At 41.4% G+C, this 23,058-nt stretch overlaps 1 long non-coding RNA gene across 1 annotated transcript; it reads right to left on the reverse strand.

Annotated features, from left to right (window-relative positions):
* Positions 1 to 2,660: 2,660 nt before the first annotated feature.
* LOC141089505 (uncharacterized) lies at positions 2,661 to 22,753 on the reverse strand. The gene is made up of 2 exons (XR_012232310.1): positions 22,531 to 22,753; positions 2,661 to 3,642 (listed from the first exon to the last, which is right to left on the reverse strand). It is a non-coding gene; the product is annotated as an uncharacterized lncRNA (long non-coding RNA).
* Positions 22,754 to 23,058: the final 305 nt, after the last annotated feature.

Here is a 23,058-nt window from a genome sequence, read left to right on the forward strand (position 1 = left end):
TATCAACAACATTACAGTTCAATTATACTAGAAAATGCATAATAATGAGAAAACCACAGGCTTCTGATTCTTATATTTTAGCCTATATTTTATTCAGTGCTCAAATGTACAATTGCCTTAAGACACATTAGCAAAATGAAAGTATGAATTAGAAAATTATATCCTTTTGCTAGTAGTGTATACACCTAAATTCTCTAGATTGAATTTTGAGGGTATGGATAACAAAAAATAACAACTGAACACCACCTCCTCCAAACGCTACCACAACATGGTGGAAAATAAAGTCTCACAGAAGAATAACCACCTTGTCAACATACCCCTCTATAAAGTTTCTCTCCCTCAAATATTGCCTTGTTGCTGTAAAAGAATTGATGCTATTTCTCAGCTGATTGGCATTGTAATTTCTTGCAATCATACATCAGAAAAGTGTTGTACAGTCCCTCACTGTGGCAATTAATCAATGAATGTTGTGGTGATGTTGCCCATTATTCTTTCTATTTAATTATTTCTATTGATTGATCTGTTGATGTTCAGGTCTGTCGGGTCTGGCCGAACTCTATAAAAAAGTTTGGTTCAGGTGCCAGAACTGTACTCAAACGTGATCTACTGTACTACCCTCATCAGCACATGCCTGGCCTCGCTGATAGCAGCGAAGAGGCAACGCTGATGGGAGTATTCACCCACCAGCATATGTGCATAGTAAAAAAGTAATGATATGTTTGCCGGTAACTGCAAAGCTAACATCAACACCAAAATATTACTTCACTTGCAAATGCAACAGGGCAAGCAGGAAAAAGCAGCTGTCAGCTTTACCTGCACTTGTTATCAAAAATAGAGGAGATTCTATGTTTTTTTTTTATCACAGAGTGCCCAGCCAATCACAACCATGTCAATACTTGACATGGCTGTGATGGGGCAAATACCCACACAGGAATAGCTTGTTGATTGGCTGTGCTGCAGCCTATCAACTAGCTTTGTTCAGGCTGCTGAACCTAAGTAGTAACGTGGATTTGCAGAAGAAGTCCATGTTCCCAGTTTGTGCACAAAAACTAGGTGACCAGTAAGGACCCTGAACTTTACCGTTTGAGTTTGCCCATCACTACTGATTGGTTCCAATGCCCCTGATGGTCCAATGGTGTGATTGAAAGGATCACAGCAAGAAGGACCCAATATAATGGGAAAATTGTGACAATAAGCGTTTTCTCATTTTTTCAGTTGTTTTTCAGATCTATAGGTAGATGGTTGACCCAGGATAGGGGAAGGAATTTTTTTTCCCTATGGAGAAAATTGGCTTCTACTCTGTTGGTTATTTGCCTTCCCCAGGATCAACAATGCAGAACAGCTGCACTAAAAATAGGCTGAACTAGATGGACATAAGGTCTTCCTTCAGCCTTCAAAACTATGTTACTATGTTACTTGTAAATACAACTGATGAGCGAAAAGTGAAATATTCGGATACCAGGAAAATCGGTGGGAATAAAATCCAATATCCATGTATTCATACCGAATAAGGACTTCAATGGAAGTCAATGGGAAAGCCAAATTTTTTTCTGCTGGAACCAACAAACAGGTTTGGGGGCCTGAGAAAACAACTGAAATGGATGGGATACTTGCATATAACACAAAATAAAAAAAATGTAAAAAAATATACCTCCACATGTAGGGTTTTGACTTTAGTATTTCCTTTTATATTTGTGAGGGCTCTCACTCCTACATTTGAGAGGTCTCTTCCTTAATTAAAATTGTTATCTAGATAGTGGAATACATATTCCCCAGCACTTTACAATGCCAGCTAAAACATGCTCATTTGAATTTTGGGTTTCGCCTACCACCAACACCACATCCACCACCATGTCATTATGCGGCCTTCATTTCACATTTTCATCGGGCCATCACATGCCGTGAAACCTGAGCGTGGGAAGGGCCCTCAGGTGCACCTGTATCATACTTTTGGGAGAGCTCTCACTCCTACATTTGGGAGATCCCTCCCCCATACTAAATTGCTAGCTAGATAGTGGAAACATATTCCCCATCACTTTACAGTGCCAGCTAAAACATGCACATTTGAATTTTCAGCTTTGTACGCCACCACCACCACCACTGCCATGTCACTATGCAGCCCTCACTTCATATTTTCAGGGGGCCAGCAGGTGCCATGAAACCTGAGTTCATTTTGGCCACCAGTTCCAAATGGAGCCACTTTCATAGTGGGTGAAGCTGGTGTAAGGTGAATATAACACAGGAGATGAGGGAGCTGTCAGTATATTGGATTTTACCAGATATCAAAAACCATTTTAATTAAATTCTGAATACAATGTATGCATGCGATGGACTGTATTGTGGTCAGTCTGTTAGACCTGAAACCCATGTCAGGAACATGTGCAAGCCTCATTTTATGAGAAGCAGCATCCTCGAAAAATAGGAAAAAAAAAAAAGAGGAAGGAGTGCCATTGACCAATCTGCACAAGCCTACCTGCTTCTTCTGGAAACTACTGAACCAGGCAGAATGTATCTTTTGCATGGTTTTGAGCAACAACAAAGTAATTACTGGATATGTCCTAGAGAGTGACGAGGTCTGTGGAGTATATTACTCAGGTGACAGGCAGTGCTACAGAGCTCAGGTAAACGCTTTAGCGTGGCAATGACCTTATTCCAATATGTGTAAGTCTAAGTTAATTTATTTCAGTTCTTCAATACAAAAGTGAAACTCATATTATATAGAGTCATTACATACAGAGTGATCTATTTCAAGTGTTTATTTGTGTTAATGTTGATAATTATGGCTAACAGCTAATAAAAACCCAAAAGTCAATATCTCAGCAAGTTAGAATAATTAAAAAAAAAAAACTGCAAAGTCTTCCTAAGTGTTTAAAAAGGTCCCTTTCTCCATTTCAGAAGGCTCCACAATCATGGGGAAGATTTCTGACTTAACAGATGTCCAGAAGGTAGTCATTTACACACTCCGCAAAGAGGGTAAGCCACAAAAGGTCATTGCTAAGGAATCTGGATGTTCACAGAGTGCTGTATCCAAGCATATTACTGGAAAGTTTAGTGGAAGGAAAATGTGTGGTAGAAAAAGGTGCACCACAGCCTTAAAAGGATAGTTAAGAAAAAGCCATTCAAAAATTTGGGAGAGGTTCACAAGGAGTGGACTGCTGCTGGAGTCATTGCTTCAAGAGCCACCACACACAGATGTATCCAGGACATGGGCTACAAGTGTCTCATTCCTTGTTTCAAGCCACTCATGACCAATAGACAATGCCAGAAGCATCTTACCTGGGAAAAGGAGAAAAAGAGCTGGACTGTTGCTCAGTGGTCCAAGGTGTTGTTTTCAGATGAAAGTAAATTTTGCATTTCATTTGGAAAGCAAGGTCTCAGAGTCTGGAGAAAGAGTGGAGAGGCACACAATTCAAGCTGCTTGAGGTCTAGTGTGAAGTTTTCACAATCAGTGATGATTTGGGGAGCCATGTCATCTGCAGGTATAGGTCCACTATGATTTATCAAGTCCAAAGTCAGCACAGCCATCTACCAGGATATTTTAGAGCACTTCATGCTTCCCTCTGCCAACAATGTTTTTGAAGATGGAAATTTTATTCTCCAGCAGGACTTGGCACCTGTCCACACTGCCAAAAGTAACAATACCTGGTTTAAAAACAAAAACAACAGTATCAGCAAGAGTATCATTGTGCTTGATTGGCCAGCAAACTCGCCTGGCCTTTACTCCATGGAGAATCTATGGGGTACTGTCAAGAGATAGAAGAGAGACACCAGACTCTCTTCCATATCACCTCAGCCGTGCCACAGGCTGATCGCCTCCATGACACGCCACATTGCTGCAGTAATTTATGCAAAAGTAACCCCGACCAAGTATTGAGTGCATTAACTGAACAGTAAATATACATTTTAGTAGGCCACCATTTCAGATATTAAAATCATGTTTTCACGCTTGTGTACTAAAGTATTCTAATTTACAGAGATAATGACTTTTGGGTTTTCATTGGCTGTGAGCCATAATCATCAACATTAACATAAATAAACACTTGAAATCGATCACTCTGTTTGTAATGACTCTATATAATAAATGAACTTCACTTTTTGTACTGAAGAACTGAAATAAATTAACTTTTTGGTGATAATCTAATTTTGTGAGAAGCACCTGTATAAGCTTTCAAGGGACAACTGAACACTGAGTTGGGACAATGGGACAATGAATTGGACGTGGTTGCTGACTGTTGTATTTGTGCAACTTCAGGTTTTGGGAAAGAGGCATCAGTGCCTGCTTCATGGACAGCAGATTGGGAAGGATGTAACACAGGGGAAGGGACAGTGCTTTTACCCTGGGACACAAATATTGTACCCAGGTGGTCTACCCACCTACTAGGGTGCTGATTATGTCAGCAGTTGGTAGCTTATGCTAACAGAGGTATTATGTTGAATGTCCTTTTATAAAATGGATATGTGGGTAAGATTTTCAAACTAGTAGAATATATAGAGAGCATGCTTCATTACTCATATTATTCTGTGTAAGGTTGAAAACTGAAGAAGTGTGTGGAGCATATTAATGCATTGATGTTCCACAATGTCCAAGTTCAGATCCAAAAATCAATATCAGGCTCCCAGATATACACTTAAAGAGACCCTGAGAAGGGCAACTCAATAAAAACAATTATAATAGAATATATAGAGATTGAGAATAGAAATTTGAACGTTGCACAATGTAGAAAGGTTTCCAAAAATTACCCAAGGGGTCTATATCATACATGCTGAAAGAACCATGATGGGGACCTCACAATACATTTAATAGCTATTTTAATTGCTAGAGATAGAGAGTACATGTTTCACCATTGCACAATGCACAAAGGTTTCAAAAAAATGTTAAAATATTACCCATATGGGGTATACATACATGACTACTAAGTACTTATTGCAGAACCAAGAGGAGTAGTACATGATATTCGGAGCCAAATGGGTTTGGATGAAAAGGCATGGATGTTAACCCCTTCCTGACATGAGACATACTATCACGTCCATGGGACCCGGGCCCCTATGCCCATGGACGGGATAGTACATCTACCGCGATCAGCGGCGCCCATGTGGTGAGCACCGCTGATCGCGGCCGGGTGTCAGCTGATTATCACAGCTGACACCCGGCACAATGTGTCAGGGGCGGTCACGGATCGCCCCCGACATGTTAACCCCTTGCACACCGCGATCAAACATGATCACGGTGTACCGGGGGTTAAAGGGAAGCATCGGCAGGGAGGGGGCTCCCTCCTTGCTTCCCTGACCCCCCCACGGCAGCGCAATGTGCAGCGCTGCTGCGGGGGGGCTCCTTTCCTGCAGGCCCCCGAATCCAAGATGGCGACGGGGGCCTTCGGGGGCCTGCAGGAAGCTGGCTTCCTCAGTGCCTGCAAAGCGCAGGCATGAGGAAGCCTTCTGCAGTGCCTGTGACAGATTGCTGATCTGTCACATTGATCTGTGATGTGACAGATCAGCGATCGGTCACAGGACAGTGATGTCCCACCTGGGACTATTTAATAAAGTAAAAAAATAAAAAAAAGTGTTAAAATAAATTTAAAAAATCGCCAAATAAATTAGAAAAAAAAAATATTCCCCCAAATAAATCAATATTTTAGAAATAAAAAAAAACAAAAAACCACAATAAAAGTACACATATTAGGTATCGTCGCATCTGTAATGACCCGCCCTATGAAACTGTCCCATTAGTTAACCCCATTAGCGAACCCCTTAAAAAATAAAAAACGAAGCAAAAAAATAATGATTTGTTATCATACCACCAAACAAAAAGTGTAATAACGCGCGATCAAAAAGGCGCATATAAATATCCATGGTACCGCTGAAAACGTCATCTTGTCCCGCAAAAAACGAGCTGCCACACAGCATCATCAGCGAAAAAATAAAAAAGTTATAGCTCGCAAAATAAAGCGATGCAAAAATACATTGCATAATTGCATAAAACTGACAAAACATAAAAAAAGACCTAAATAAGGTATCTCTGTAAGCATACTGACCCGAAGAATAAAACCGCTTTATCAATTTTATCGCACGCGGAACAGTGTAAACGCACCCCCCCAAAAGAAATTCATGAAACGCTGGTTTTTGTTCATTCTGCGTCCCACAAATTGGAATAAAAAGTGATCAAAAAATGTCACGTGCCCGAAAATGGTACCAATAAAAACGTCAACTCGTCCGGCAAAAAATAAGACCTCACATGACTCGGTGGGTCAAAATACGGAAAAATTAGAGCTCTCAATATGTGGTGATGCAAAAACTATTTTTACAATAAAAAGCGTCTTTTAGCGTGTGACAGCTGCCAAACATAAAAACCGCCATAAATAGTAAATCAACCCCCCCGTTATCACCCCCTTAGTTAGGGAAAAATAATAAAATAAAAATTTTTTATTTATTTCCATTTTTCCATTAGGGTTAGGGCTAGGGCTAGGGTTAGGGCTAGGGGTGTGTTGGGGTTCGGGTTGGAGTTAGAATTGGGGGTTTCCACTGTTTGGGCACATCAGGGGCTCTCCAAATGCAACATGGCATCTGATCTCAATTCCAGCCAATTCTGAGTTGAAAAAGTCAAATGGTGCTCCTTCCCTTCCAAGCTCTGCCATGCACCCAAACAGTGTTTTACCCCCACATGTAGTGTATCAGCCTACTCAGGTCAAATTGCAAAACAATTTTTGGGGTCCAATTTCTCCTGTTACCCTTAGGAAAATAAAAAATTGGGGCAAAAATATCATTTTTGTGGAAAAAAATGATTTTTTTATTTTCACCTCCGAGCATTATAAACTTCAGTGAAGCACTTAGGGGTTCAAAGTGCTCACCACACATCTAGATAAGTTCCTTAGGGGGTCTAGTTTTCAAAATGGGGTCATTTGTGGGGGGTTTCCACTGTTTAGGTACATTAGGGGCTCTCCAAAGGCAACATGACACCCGAAGACCATTCCATCAAAGTCTGCATTCCAAAACGTCACTACTTCCCTTCCGAGCCCCGACGTGTGTCCATACAGTAGTTTTCTCCCACATATGGGGTATCAGCATACTCAGGACAAATTGGACAACTTTTGGGGCCCAATTTCTCCTGGTACCCTTGGGAAAATAAAAAGTTTACAAAATGGTGTCATTTGTGAGGGGTTTCCACTGTTTAGGTACATCAGGGGTTTTCCAATCGCGACATGATGTCCGATCTCAATTCCAGCCAAAAACGTCAAATGGTGCTGGTTCCCTTCCGAGCTCTGCCATGCGCCCAAATAGTGGTTTACCCCCACATGTGGGGTATCAGCGTACTCAGGACAAATTGCACAATAACTTTTAGGGTCCTGTTACCCTTGGGAAAATAAAAATTGGGGTGAAAAGATCATTTTTGTGGAAAAAATATGATTTTTTAATTGTACCGCTGTACGTTATAAACTTCTGTAAAACCCTTGTGGCTTCAAAGTTCTCACCACATATCTAGATAAGTTCCTTGGGGGTCTAGTTTCCAAAATGGGGTCACTTGTAGGGGGTTTCCACTGTTTAGGTACATCAGGGACTCTCCAAACGTGACATGGCGTCCGATCTGAATTCCAGCCAATTTTGCATTGAAAAAGTCAAACGGCGCTACTTCCATTCTGAGCTCTGCCATGCACCGAAACAGTCATTCCCCCCCACATATCAGGTATCAGCGTACTCAGGACAAATTACACAATAACTTTTGCAGTCCAATTTCTCCTGTTACCCTTGGTAAAATAAAAAAAATTGAACCTGAAGTATTTTTTTTGTGAAAAAAAGTTAGATGTTCATTTTTTTTTTAAATATTCAAAAAAATTCCTGTGATGCACCTAAAGGGTTAATAAACTTCTTGACTGTGGTTTTGAGCACCTTAAGGGGTGCAGTTTTTAGAATGGTGTCACTTTTGGGTATTTTCCATCATATAGACCCCTCAAAGTGACCTCAAATGTGATGTGGTCCTAAAAATAAAATGGTGTTGTAAAAATGAGAAATCGCTGGTCAACTTTTAACCCTTATAACTTCCTAACAAAATAAAATTTTGGTTCCAAAATTGTGCTGATGTAAAGTAAACATGTGGGAAATGTTAGTTATCAAGTTTTTTGTGTGCTGTATCTCTGTGATTTAAGGGCATAAAAATTCAAAGTTGGAAAATTGCAAAATTTTCAAAATTTTCGCCAAATTTCTGTTTTTCCCACAAATAAATGCAAGTTATTTGAATGAAATTTTACCACTAACATGAAGTACAATATGTCACGAGAAAACAATGTCAGAATCACCAGGATCCATGGAAGCGTTCCAGAGTTATGACCTCATAAAGGTACAGTGGTCAGAATTGTAAAAATTGGCCCGGTCATGAACGTGCAAACCACCCTTGGGGGTGAAGGGGTTAAAACAACTTCCAAAAAAGAGCATTTGGGCTGCATTTACGTTTGGTTTCTGTCATCCGTAGGGCTCACAAAGTCAGAGGAATTCCAGCCCTTGTTCAATTTTAGAAATGTCAGCCTGTCCACATTTTCCATTTACAGGCGTGTGTACCTATCTATTATGATCTATTATGATTTCAGTAGACAAACTTAAAACCCTTTCAGACATCACACTTGCGACAGGGCATGGCAGCACCTCCAAGACATACCAGGAGAGATCGGGCAAAGTGTGCAGATTGGACAACCAATAGTTAAAGGGCACTGAAGAATCAGGAAGGATGCTGGTATGGTCACTTAATCATTCCATCACCATCTTGGTCAATTTCTCCCTCCTCATCATGGTTACACCCACAGATAGCCCTTGTTGATGTGACCGTCTCATGAAAATGGCCCAGTTGGTGGACAATCCCCCCTGAGATGCTCCTGGTGTGCATGTCCCTCCCCTGTAATCCTTGTAGGTGAAAAGAGCCAGTACCTCTGCCATGGCGTTGTCTGAATGTTTTCTTTTCAGCAAGTCTTCTACAACGTCCCTCTGGCATGCATGCTCAGAAAATGGCACATCTTTCTCAAACATGACAGAAGGAAATTTATCTTTGTACTGTGGGTCAAGAAAGGTGCACAGCCAGTAATTCATGGTAGACACAATGTGTTTCATGCGAGGGTCTTGAGAAAGGTATCTGGACATGAACTTTTCCATGTGTGGCATAATGCAAAGATTCAAATGTTCAGTGTCCCCACCAAGGCTAACACTAAACATCATCTACTACTCAAGATGCATCTCCTCCTCCTCTTCAGGTCATCCATGCTGGACAGGCATGAAGCTGGGATTAGGAGTCTCCTCTGTAGTGCATAGCAAAATATCCTCAGCATCACCCAATGTGGCCTGAGAATATTTTGTGAGGCTAGGATGTGTGGTGTCAGCCACTTTAAAATCTTGTTCCATAGACACCTGCTTGGCATTCAAAACTTCCTCTTTGTGATTCTGCAGTGAATGTTTTAATAGACAGAGCAGTGGGATGGTTTCGCTTATAATAGCGTGATCAGCACTCACCATCTTGGTGCAGTACTTAAAGTTTTGAAGAACCTCACACATGTCAGCGATCCACACCCACTTGGCAGCTTTTGTGTGTAGGGGCTGAGTGTTACTCTGACAGCATTGAGAAACTAGAATTCAGACACTGCCCTCTGCTGCACACTAAGCCTTGCCAACATATGAAAGGTCGAATTCTAGCATTTGAACAGGTCACAAATCAGTTGGGGACAAGGCAAATTAAAGTGCTGCTGCAGCAAAGCCAGACCCGTGAAAGCCTGAGATGACTTTCAGAAATGGGCGCTGACGTGGCATACCTTGGCAAGTAGGTCCCGCAAGTCAGGGTATGTTTTTAAAAACTGCTGTACAGCCAAGTTCAGCATGGAACATGTACCAGCTTGCCGAGCTTAAAAGCCACCACAAAGTTACGCCAATTATTGCAAGCAACCAGAGTTGGTTGGAGGTTCAGCGGGGAGAGCCACTGTTCGGTATGGTTTTTTATCCCTTTCTACAGCTCTGCTGCTTTCTAAGCTTTATCACCTAAGCAGATGAGCTTCAGCAGAGCGTGCTGCCACTTCGCCATGGCATTGCTGCAGAGCTCCCAGCTTTAGGTTAAAATGTTTTTTGCCTTATCAGATTTAATAAGTACTTTAACAGACTGCAAATAAAATATAATGTTTTGGCCTAAACTAGGCAAACTTTGAGCATGCACAGATATCAGCTGAGATGGCGATATCACTACGACAAATGTGTGTCCTGTTTTCTTTTTATTTATGGGCTAACTAGTGCTGTATATCAGTACTGTGACACCCAGGACAAAAAAAAGAAAGCCACTGTGCACTGGCCAAGCTTTGAGCATGCACAGAAATGAGCTGAAACGGAAATACCACTACGACAAATATGTGTTTTTCTGGGGGGGGGAGCTAAATAGTGCTGTATATAAGTACAGTGACACCCAGGAGAAAAAAAGAAAACCGCTGTAAACTTGCCAAATGTTGAGCACGCACAGATATGAGCTGCACGGAGATACCACTACGACAATGTGTGGTTTTTTCTTTTTTTTTTGCTAAATACTGCCAGATATAAGTACAGTGACACCCAGGACAAAAAAGAAAACAGCGGTAAAATGGCTAAACTTTAACAGGCACAGATATTAGCTGGCACAGAGATACCACACCGAAAAATGTGTGGCCTGTATTTTTTTTATTTTTTGCGAACTACTGCTGTATATAAGAGTATATAAGAACAGTGACACCCAGGCCAAAAAAAGAAAAGCCGGCCTAAACTGGTCAAACTTTGAGCACGCACAGATATCAGCTGGCAAGCAGATACCACTATGACAAATGTGTGCCCTGTTTTTTTTAGGGAGGGCTAACTAGTGCTGTATATCAGTACTGTGACACCCAGGACAAAAAAAGAAAACTGTCATAAACTGGCCAAACTTTGAGCACGCACAGATATTAGGTAGCCCAGGGATACCACACCAAAAAAATGTGTGCCCTTTATGCCAATTACACCTGGGGCTAGGTATATACGGCCAATATATCCTACAGATAGCAGCAGCACCAGAACACAGGAAGGGAATGGACCATCTTGATGTATGCAATGATCTATATACACACATACAGTGCCTGCAGGCATTGCATTGATGTGTATAGAATGACTTACACTACCCTGCCTGCCTAACACTGGAACCTATATACTCGTATACTCCGGAATTAGTCCTTAGAAGGACTGTTGGTTTATCTGGATTTGAGTAGTTTACGATGGTAGACCCCACACTAACTAATAAATCCTCAATTCTGACCCTATATCGGCAGCAGCGCTCCCTCCACTATCTAAATCCGGAGCTGATTGCTCTGAGCAGGATGGCGTCTGGTCTCTTATACAGTACCTCTGATGATGCTGTGTGGCCAGCCAATCACTGCTCAATCACAACAAAGATGGCGTTTCATTGCCTGGGAAACAATCCCTGCATCATGATTGGGTCTCTAAAGTCCGCCAAAAAAGCTGGGTTCCCACCGAGTAATCCTGGAAATGCTCAGTGCTCGCCGAGTACACCGAGCACCATGACACTCGGGCAAGTAACGAGTAGTGGCAAGCACGTTCGCTCATCACTAGTCATTACCTGTATAAAAGACACCTGTCCACACACTCGATCAATCACACTCCAACCTTTTCACCATGGCCAAGACCAAAGAACTGTCTAAAGACAAAAGGACATAGAGACAAAATAGTGAGACCTGCCCAAAGCTGGGACGGGCTACAGGACAATTAGTAAGCAGTTTGTGAGAAGGCAACAACTGTTGGCACAATTATTAGAAAAGGGAAGAAACACAAAATAATGGTGAATCTTCCTTTGTGTGGGGCTCCATGTAAGATCTCGCCTCATGGGGTAAGGATGATTCTGAGAAAGGTCAGGAATCATCCCAAAACTACACTGGAAGACCTGGTCAATGACGTGAAGAGAGCTGGGAACCCAGTCTCAAACATTACTGTTAGCAACACACTATGCCATCATGGATTAAAATCCTTCAGGGCACACAGGGTCCCCTTGGTTAAACCAGCACATTACCGGGCCCATGTAAAGTTCATTAACCCAAAAAGAGGCCTATTTAAGAGTGGCTTATTCATAAGTATTCAAGTAGATATCCAAAGAAGAAATGGACAATAGAGCAGTACTAAAAATATATATATGTGACTCTTTATGTATATAGATAGTCATATGGTCAGCCAATGAATAAAGTGTATAGTGCAAAGTTTATAATGTGGTTATTTATAAAGAGGCACATTGTGAAACACACATTGGGGTCTGTCTCTCCCACATCTGCAGCAATTTATTAACTTTGCACTTTATATTTCTCTACTCATAGCTATTTCCCTGCAGGGTAATTCATGGACCATATGACTATATACATATAGAGTCACAACCTGTCTATTTCTCTTTTGACTCCTTTTAGGTGTGCATATAGACCTTTACACAAGTGCCTTGCTCACACGTGACACTAAGGTCTCGCTACCCATTGCATTTTATATCATTGTTTATATTTCTACTATATCTTTTTATGTTTAAAACTTGTAATAAAGCTATACATATGTATATATGTTATTACTGCTTTGTTGTCCATTTCTCCTTTGGTTATCCATGTGAAGTTCACCAATGACCATATGGATGATCCAGAGAAGGCATGGGAGAAGGTCATGTGGCCAGATGAGACCAAAATAGAGGTTTTTTTTGTATCAACTCCACTCTCCATGTTTGGAGGAAGAAGGATGAGTACAAACCCAAGAACACCGTCCCAACCATGAAGCATTTTGGGGGAAACATTGTCCTTTGGGGGTGCTTTTCTGCAAAGGGGACAGGTTGACTGCACCATACTGAAGGGAGATTGGATGGGGTCATGTGTCACAAGATTTTTGCCAACAACTTCCTTTCCTCAGTAAGGGCATTGAAGATGGGTCATGGCTGGGTCTTCCAGCATAAAAATGACCTCAAGCACACAGCCAGAGCAGCAAAAAAGTGGACCTGTAAGAAGCATTACAAGGTACTGGAGTGGCCTAACCAGACTCCAGACCTGAACACAATAGGATTTTTTTGGAGGGAGCTGAAACTCAATGTTGCCCAGCAACAGCCCCAAAATCTGAATAATTTAGGGAAGATCTGTGTGGGGGTGTGTACCAAATTTTATGTTCTGCTTTTCTGTTGTATAAAATACTTATTTCATGCAATAAAATACAAGTTAGTTATGTAAAAATTATACAATGTGATTTTCTGGATTTTTTTAGACTCTCTCTCACAGCTGAAGTGTACTTACGATAAAAATTACAGAACTCTCCATTCTTTGTAAGTGCGAATACTTGCTAAATTGGCAGTGTAGCACATACTTATTTTCGCCAATATATATGCTTTATTATACACACCTTGTGAAGTAGACAGCAGTGTTTACACTTCTAATTTGTGGAAATTTTTTTATGTCTTTAAAAAGAAATATAGACTGCCCAACAAGACCAGGACCAAGCTTTGCATTTACATCTTGTTTGTTATGTTTTCAGGTTAAGATCAAATTAAGATTTTTCCCTCTTTGTAATCAGGTCCCTGATGGCGACCTTCCAGACACGTTAGGTATTTGGCATTGATTAACAGTTTCACAGTATTATAGAAAATATGCATTAATCTATATCCTTCAGCATAATGTTTTACAGATTTGAGCACAGACAAATACAGAGCTACTTATAACAGTAAGCAATTGTTAAGATGAGAAAAATTAGCTATGGGGTATTATTGACAAAATGCTGCATTTGGACAAAAACAGATGTTAAACGAGTGAAATATAAATTCTTGATACTGAACATTTGCTGAATAAAAGTTTTAGTGATTGCTATTTGGTTGAAGTTTAAATTTAGAATTAAAAAGATAGAGCTATTACATCGAATGTTTAATGTAAAGTTAATAAAGTTTACGTTTCATATCTTGTTCTTCTAATCTGTGCTTTTAATCTTTGCTATTACGCTTGTTCGAATGTAGCCTTTAATGGCTATAGAAATAAAGTCTACAGCAGTATTTTAAAGTCAGCAGCATGGTGGCTCAGTGGTTAGCACTGCAGCCTTGCAGCGCTGGGGTCCTGTGTTCAAATCTCACCAAGGACAACATCTGCAAGGAGTTTGTATGTTCTCCTCGTGTTTGTGTGGGTTTCCTCCGTCATTCCAAAGACATGCTAGCAAGGAATTTAGATTGTGAGCTTCCTTGGAGACAGCAATGATAATGTATGTAAAGCGCTGTGCAATATAATAGCACTATACAACCAATGCATAATAAAAAAAGTCAACCTTTCACCCAGTTTTTCATGTTGACACACGATGTAATGGTGGCTGCAGAGACGAGTAAATAGTTTTTGTGTTTTTTTGCTTTTTTAAAATGATGCCTCTTAGTTGTGGAGATATTAGCAATCAAAATATTGCAAGATAATGAATACATTTTTTTGTTAAGTGCAAATGGGTGTTATCAGATAGCAAGTAATACAGGGAAAAGAAGTACATGTCCCAAGTTAAAAGTATGTAATAATTTAACTCATCAGGTGCCAAATACTTTGATTGCTAATATCTCCACAACAGAGATGCAAAATTATTTAAAAAAAAAGTTTTATCTCACTATGCAGCCACTATTACATTATGTGTCTATCTCAACATGAAACATTAGATAAAAGGTCCACTTTTACTTGTAACAGGTGTAAAGTTTCAATGCTCAAATAAGGTCCAGTTGTATTTTCAAACTCACCTGCACCAAATTGTAAATGTAAGCAAATCTAGACTATATTAACCCTTTAGTGACAGAGCCAATTTGGTACTTAATGACCAGGCCAATTTTTACAATTCTGACCACTGTCGGTTTATGAGGTTATAGCTCTGAAAAGCTTCAACGGATACCACTGATTCTGTTTTTTCATGACATATTGTAGTTCATGTTAGTGGTAAAAATTATTCGATATACCTTGCGTCTATTTATGAAACAAAGGAAATTTGGCAAAAATGTTGAAAATTTGGCAATTTTCAAATTTTTTATTTTTTTTACACTTAAATTAGTAAGTGGTGTTACACAAAATAGTTAATAAATAACATTTCCCTCATGTGTGCTTTACATCAGCACAATTTTGGAAACGTAATTTTTTTTGTTTAGATCTTATAAGGGTTAAAAGTTGATTAGCGATATCTTATTTTCCAACAAAATTTACAAAACCTTTTTTTAGGCACCATCTCACATTTCAAGTGAGTTTGGGGGGTCAATATAACAGACACCATTCTAAAAACTGCAACCCTCAAGGTGCGCAAAACCAGATTCAAGAAGTTTATTAACCCTTCAGGTACTTCACGAGAACTAAAGCAATGTGGAAGGAAAAAATGAACATTTTACTTTTTCACAAAAAGACTACTTTGGAACCATTTTTAAAATTATTTTTACAAGGGTATCAGGAGAAAATGGACCACAGAATTTGTTGGGCACTTTCCCCTGAGTACACCGATACCCCATATATGGGGAAAAGCCACTGTTTGGGTGCATGGCAGGGCTCAGTAGGGAGGGAGCACTGTTAGACTTTTTGAACACAAAATTGTCTCGAATCAATGGTGGCACCATGTTGTATTTGGAGACCCCCTGATGTACCTAAACAGTGGAAACCCCTCAAATCTAGCTCCAACCCTAACCCCAAAACCCTAATCCTAGCCCTAACCATAACGTTATCGACAACCATAACCACACACACACCCTGAACCCTAATCCATAATCCCAACTCTAACCATAACACTAACCACAAACCTAATCCTAGCACACCCCTAACCTTAATCCCAACCATAACCACAACCCTAACCCTAGCCCCACCCTAACTTTAGTACAACCCCAACCCTAGCCCCAGCTCTAACCCTAACTTTAGCCTAACCCTAACTTTACCCCAACCTGGCAGAGAATGAAAATGCTGACAGGCTGTCTCTTATCAAAATGAACAAGGCCTAAATTGGCCAAGACTTCTCAACCCCACCTGATAACAGCAGTGAAACATAGTCAACTAAAATGTTCCTTTTTTCTGGTGTATTCTCATGCACCACTTCCCACACAAACAATAGCATTTGGTTCTTGCCTTTTAATTATATGTGTACTCCTCCATGACATCTGCAGGGTCATGATCCGTCCCTAGCTCTTATTTTTTCCAATGTGTGTATTGATGCCCTACATCATTTTTACAGGATGTGTATGAGGCATACCTATACAATTCCTATACTGTATATACATATGCTTTACTGGTGTAGGAGTCCCACACCTTAATAGTGGTAAAAAAAAATTCTGAGGCCTTGCAATATGTGTTTTCTAGGGGGTACTGCAGTCCCTCCTAATTTTTGGCAGCCTGTCTCTTAGTGCTTAGATTTTACCAATGTAGGAGTTTTACTGGTTTTTTTAAATATATATTTCTGAGGACATCCTTTTCGTGTCTTCCAGGCAGGGTCGGGCTGGCCAGGGAGGCAAACGCCCCCAAGTTGGTCCTCTAACAGCTGTTCAGGGAGGGCTGCTGGGCAGCTGTTATGGTTCTGCAGCACAGGACAAGGGTAGGAGGGGGAAAACTGACCCTGCACTGCGACTAGGCTGATACCCTACAATGGACTTGGTGACCCATTCCTTGTGAATAGACCCACCGATGATCCCAGGTTAATCTCAAGCGAAGAAGTATTATGGATAGGGTGAAGGGTCCCTGAAAGATGTAAGGACTGGGTACAAAAACAGGTCACCTCCTAATAGAAAACAAAGAAAAGGCTGCAGAAACAAACTGAAAACAGAAACTAAGACTATCAGAACCACAGGTCCCAGAACTGCACTAATTAAACACACAGAAGGCAAAGCAAGGCTCCAAGCCAGACTTCAAGTGGATTAACACTGTTGTCCAGCAAGGAATGGGAGACAGGTGCAGGTTAATAAAGGGTGATACAATTACCTGACCCTAGACAAACCCAGCACCAGGGGAAAAAGACCAGTAGCAAGAACACTACAAGAAAATGGCGAGTAGTCACAAACTGAACAGATTCTAACAGTAGCACTGTATCTTTTAAATACAGCAGCCTGACACTACAGCAGATGTGAAAGGCAGTATGCTCTGCTTCACTCACATCCAATGCCCTTGGATTCCCAGCTGTCTTCTCCTAGAGCTCAGAACCTTTGTGGCGCTCACTCCTGGCTCTGTCTCCCTCCTTGTGTTGCTATGCTGCCTTTCAGGTCTTCCCTCCTTCTGGTATCTACTGGCCAGTGAATTGATGGTAAAAGGGATGTTGGTATATTACACAAGGGGGCTGCACACTGTTACCCTGGGGGCTGCAAGCTACTGTAGGTTGCAGGGTAGGTTAACCTAGGAGCTGCACAGTTTATTATCTTCGGGGCTAGAGATTAATGTTACCCTGGGAGACTGCAGGGGCTGCTACTCACTGTTTGAGGAGAGGTGTTCGGTTTGGGCCTAATGTAATATATGTGGATCAATTCAGCGCTGTATACTCGGAGCGGCGGTGGACCGTGATGGGATGGGCACATTACAATGTATGATGTGTGTGAGGAGCTTGAGGGATTGTCTCATAGTGACTGACAACTTTGTGGATCGGGATAACAACATGTAGAGGTTAATCTGAAAGAGCGTCAGTGTCCTCAGATGAAGCAGTGGCCATGTCTACTAACCCCTTCCCAACATCTGCAGTAAATGGGAGTGGAACAGGCTCATGAGGGGTTGATAAAATGCAGCAGGGGGTCTGTTGAAAACCTCCATACTTGTCATTACTGAGCTCCCTTGAAACCTTCTCTGTGGCAGGCCTTCAAAAGAGACTGACTCCTGCTATATGCAGCAATACTATGGCATTGTTGTACAGTATATAGCACAAGCAATCAGTTGATTGGAGGTTCAAGTCTACTTGTGAGACTAATAAGAACATTAAAAAGTAGAAGAAAAGTTTAAAAAAAAACAAAAGTTCAAATCACCCTCTTCTCCCTCATTAAAAATAAAGATAATAAAAAAATACAACCAAAAACATTTTCTTTTTTAATTCTGATTTTTGGTTTCCACCACTAAGATAACAAAAATACTGGACATGCTTAGTATCACCGTAATTATACTGATGAACAGAATCATACTGCATTTTACCACAAAATATACACAGTAAAAGTAGTTCCCAAAAAAACAATGTCAGAATTGCTTTTTTTCACAATTTCACTTCACTTGGCATTTTTGCCCATTTTCCTGTTCACTATGTGGTAAAATAAATGATGCTATTCAAAAGTAAAATTTGTTCTGCAAAAAACAAGCCCTGATATGGCTATGGGGACAGAAAAGTAAAAAAAAAAAAAAAAAAAAATACGGCTCTGTTAAGAAGGGGGGAAAAACGTAAATGCAATAAATGGAAATTGGTCGCATCGGGAATCAAAGAACCAGTGTCAGCGGATTCATGCTGCCAAAAACACAGCTGGGGATGATCCTGGACTAGTGTTGTCTACAGCCAGATTTTCCAACTATATTAACAGTAAAAATTTACCGAGCTGCAATCGTGCAGCCAAGATCTGCAGTTTGAGCAGCATGAATCAGCTCATAGATGCTCTTTAAAGTGGTTATGCCACAGAGTAGGGGATAATTTGTAGATGGGACCTCCAGAGATCTCAAGAACTAATGGAACGGAGGTTGAGCATGCTCATCTCTGCTACATTCATTTTCATTGGGAGTGGCAAAGGTAGCAAAGCTGTTTATCTACCGTATATACTCCGGTATAAGCCGAGTTTTTCAACACTTTTTTTGTGCTGAAAATGCCCCCCTTGGCTTATACTTGAGAGAGAGGGTCCAGAAGATGGAGGTGGAGCGGCAGTGGCGGAGCAGCTGGTTAAAAAGGCAGGAGCCAGCGGCTACGGCTAATTCCTGTGCCCGCTGCTAAAGAAAAATGAATATTCACTGTGTTGGCAGTGAATATTCTTTTCTCTGTAATAGCACACACAGTGTCAGCCGCAACCGCTGACTTCCAGCAGCTGCCGGGTGGTCACATGTGCTGCTACTTAAGAGGAATTAATATTCCCCTTTCTATACTTCCATAGGCATGGACAGAGGTGAATATTTATTCTCTTAAGTTGCAGGGACACATGACCACATGGCGTCTGCGGCTGACACTGTACTTGCTACTAAAGATCAATGAATACTCAATGCCCTCTATACACATAGACCCTTGTTAGCAGCACATGACATCCCTTCCATTTGTTGCATACAAGCATGATGCAGCTGCTGGCAACTGAACAAGACACAGACACTGCGAGTGAACGCAGGAAGGGTAAATAGGATGGTTTATTTTTTATGCTTTTTTGATGGAAACCATGCATACCAGTATAGGGATGAGGGTGCCATGCATATGTAGGGTCGGTGGGCCGAGCTGGGGGGTGGTCCCTCGATGAACCGCGCAGTGACGTACAGACACAAGATGAGGCAGGTTTCGGGTGCAACAGGTCCAAGTTTATCTTCCACCGTCCGACTGACGGCCCTCACAGCACACCGCAATATCTTCCCCACGGCCCTCCATGTCCAGGGCCGCTTCACACACCATACTTTACACCAGGGACGTATCTGTATGTACCACCCCTTTTTCACTCTGTTACGATCCTGTCAGCTCAGTCACTGTGGCCGCCTTAGGCCCATACACCATCAGCACTTTACTGGTCAGCTTCGTCATTTCAAATACGGTGTCCTTCACCCCGTGCCTCGTCTATACTGCAGTTCTTCCTGTCAGGACCACCCCCTGACGTTCTCTCTCCTCAGTTCCCCTTAGTTTGGTTCTCCTCACAGTGCACAAACTGTCGTAGTCCTCCTGTCACTGGAGCTCCCCCTGGGGACTGGAACCCCCCGGAACCCCCCTTCAAATTTACATCTTTCCCGGTTCCCTGCAACTCTGCCCCCCATGACCAACGGCCTCGCAAGCCCCAAGCTGATGTCAAGTCCTTTGCTCACACTCCTCCCTGCCCACTAATGGTCAAACCAAGGTACTGCGCGTCCACTACACTTTCTCAGCTGTTTCCCCACTGTACTAACTGACACCTGTCTAAACTGTGCAAACCTTACCTTCTCTATTCTGACAATTCCGTCCGTCCATCAGGTCACCTTCCCTACACATACAAGTATAGGGATGAGAGTACCATGCATATCAGGATAGGGATGAGGGGACCATGCATACCAGGATAGGGATGAGGAACCATGCATACCAGGATAGGGATGAGGGGACCATGCATACCAGGATAGGGATGAGGGGACCATGCAAACCAGGATAGGGATGAGGGGACCATGCAAACCAGGATGGGGGATGAGGAACCATGCATACCAGGATGGGGATGAGGAGGCAATGCTTACAAGGATAAGGATGAGGATTACATGCAAACCAGGATAGTGATGAGGAACCATGCAAATCAAGATGGGGATGAGGAACCATGCAAACCAGGATGGGAATGAGGAGAAAGGGCACACCAGGATGGGGATGAGGAGGCCATGCATACCAGGATAGAGAGGAGGGGGCAATGCATGCCAGGATGAGGAGGCCATGCATACAAGAATGGAGATGAGGAGGCCGTTGATACCAGGATGGGGATGAGGGGACAATGTATACCAGGATGGGGATGAGAGGACAAGGCATACCCGGCTTTTACTCTAGTCAATATGTTTTCCCAGTTTTTCATAGCAAAATTAGGTGTCTCGATTTATAGTTGGGATGGCTTATACTTTTGTATATATGGTAATTAATTTATTTTTTCTTCTTGAAGTTATTTTTGGGTAACTGACCAAGTAAAAAATGTTTACCCACTGAGCATTGTGCACTGTTTTGGTTTTGTATAACAAGGCTGCTTTTTATTCCCCGTCCGACCATGAACTTTGTACATAATGTAGGTATGTGTGTGTTTGTATGTGTTTTTAAGGCCTCATTCAGACGTCCATGTTGCATGTTTGCTGTTTTTCACAGAACAAAAGTACCCATTATAGTTTATGGGCTGTGTACATGTTCATGTTTTTTCCATGTGTCCGTGCAAAATTCACAGAAACGCGTGTTTTTTTCCAGCAGCCTGCATGTATAGTGGCAATACAACTCTATGGGCCTGTAAAATACACATACGGCACACAAATAGCATCCGTGCACTGTTCTTGCTGAAAAGGGGCGTCCATTACTCAGACAACTCCTTCTCAATTCTTATGTTTCCTCCCAGTAAAATAATAACTCCTTTACTCACCTCCTATGCTGGCACCATTCCTGCCACAGCTCTCACTTCCTCCCGATGTCTGGATAGGTCCTAAGAAGGAGAAAGTGAAGCCAGTGCTTTTTGTCTGCAGCAATCACATGATATAACAATGTGATGCAATCGCCGGGAGAGCCAGTGCCGACACCTCTACAACTGAGCCAGCCCAAACGTGAGTATAAGGCTACAATCACACTCTCAGTATTTCTTATCAGTATTTATAAGACAAAACCAGGAGTGCAGCAATCAGAAGAAAAGTATATTATAAACACGTCACCACTTCTGCATTTTGCATTCACTCCTGGTTTTGGCTTACAAATTCTGATGTGAAAAACTGACCTAATACTGATAGTGTGATCGCAGCCTAAGGCCACATGCCCACATCCAGTGTTTGGTAAGTCTTTTACCCCAGTATTTGTAAGCCAAAACCAGGAGTGGAATGGTCAGAGGAAAAGCAAAATAGAAACATTTGCACCCCTTCTACATTTTTCACGCACTCCTGGTTTTGGCTTACAAATACTAGGGTAAAAAAACTCACCAAATACTGGACATGTGCATGTGGCCTAAGTGGTATTATTTTACTAGAGAGAAACATAGGTATTCAGTAGGGGTTGTCAGAGTAGTGGAATGTTGAAATGGATATGAGAAGCTTTGTAATTTTTTATCAATCCAAGAAAAACACTGGTAGTAAAAATGGATACAAATATCAAACACTGATGACACATTGATCCAAAACACTGACACAGGCACCTTTTTTTTGCTTATGTGAAAAACATTGATGTCTGAATGGAACCAAGTAGTAGTGTGAGGATACGTGTCATTAGAAATGTTTAAGTATGTAAAAACATTTGGATGTTTGAGGCTAGTTTAATAAATCTGTAAGGGATCTACATTGGGAAATTCCATTTATCTTTTATGTGCAAAACCGATCTTTTGTGTAGCTGATACAAACTGTAGCACAGATGTTCTCCATTTTCCTCATCGTTTTCACTTGTCTGTTCCTAAAACAGAAGGCACATAACGATCTCACATTGGGGTAGGATGTACACTTGAAAAAATACAAATGAGGTATTAGAGGCACCGCTGAGCTATGGAGTGTGATGGTCAGACATAGCACACCCATGCTTACGTTTCACTATGTCTGTATACTAAAGAGCAACATACACTGCTAAAAAAACATATCTGGCATAAATGCAGTTGAACATATTTATTGGCAAGAAAGTTTCAGACAGTAGAGAGCTAACTTTAAAAAAAGCAAAAAATGTATCTCTAGCAGTTAGGTAATTGCAACTTACCTGCCTGTTGTGCAAGGCGCCATTCTTCCCTGACACAGAACGGTCACAGATGACTCCTGCCAGGAATTTATCTGCCTATGCTGACGTGTCGGGGTGGGACCATTCTGACTGACAGTCGGCATCTTCCCCATGCTGTTCCCATTCTATTTGAGAGCTATTACCATCCATTTCAGCAAACTTTCTGCCCCTCCCCAGACCTCCTGGGAGGGACTGCCTGAAAAATGCTTGAGTTTCCCATTGACTTCTGTTATACTAGTAAATTGAGTCAGCCTGGCTCGAATATCCAATCTGTTCGATTTGAGTAACGAGCACCTGAGCATTTTAGTGCTCAAACATCACTGCTTCTAAAGTTATTTTATCTTTTACGCTATTTTGTTTTGTTTTTTTTGTAAAAATAATATCAAAACCTTTAGGAATCACTCAGTGCATTTGACAAAGTAAATTTGCAAATATTTTTTTCTGGCAACCTGTTCTTCTATTGCAATATGAATAAAAAATATATGTAAGAACAGGACAGATGCCAACTTA

The sequence above is a fragment of the Dendrobates tinctorius genome, unplaced genomic scaffold (assembly GCF_039654945.1).
Source record: "Dendrobates tinctorius isolate UK_male_01 unplaced genomic scaffold, ASM3965494v1 ptg000008l, whole genome shotgun sequence".
NCBI lineage: Eukaryota > Metazoa > Chordata > Amphibia > Anura > Dendrobatidae > Dendrobates > Dendrobates tinctorius.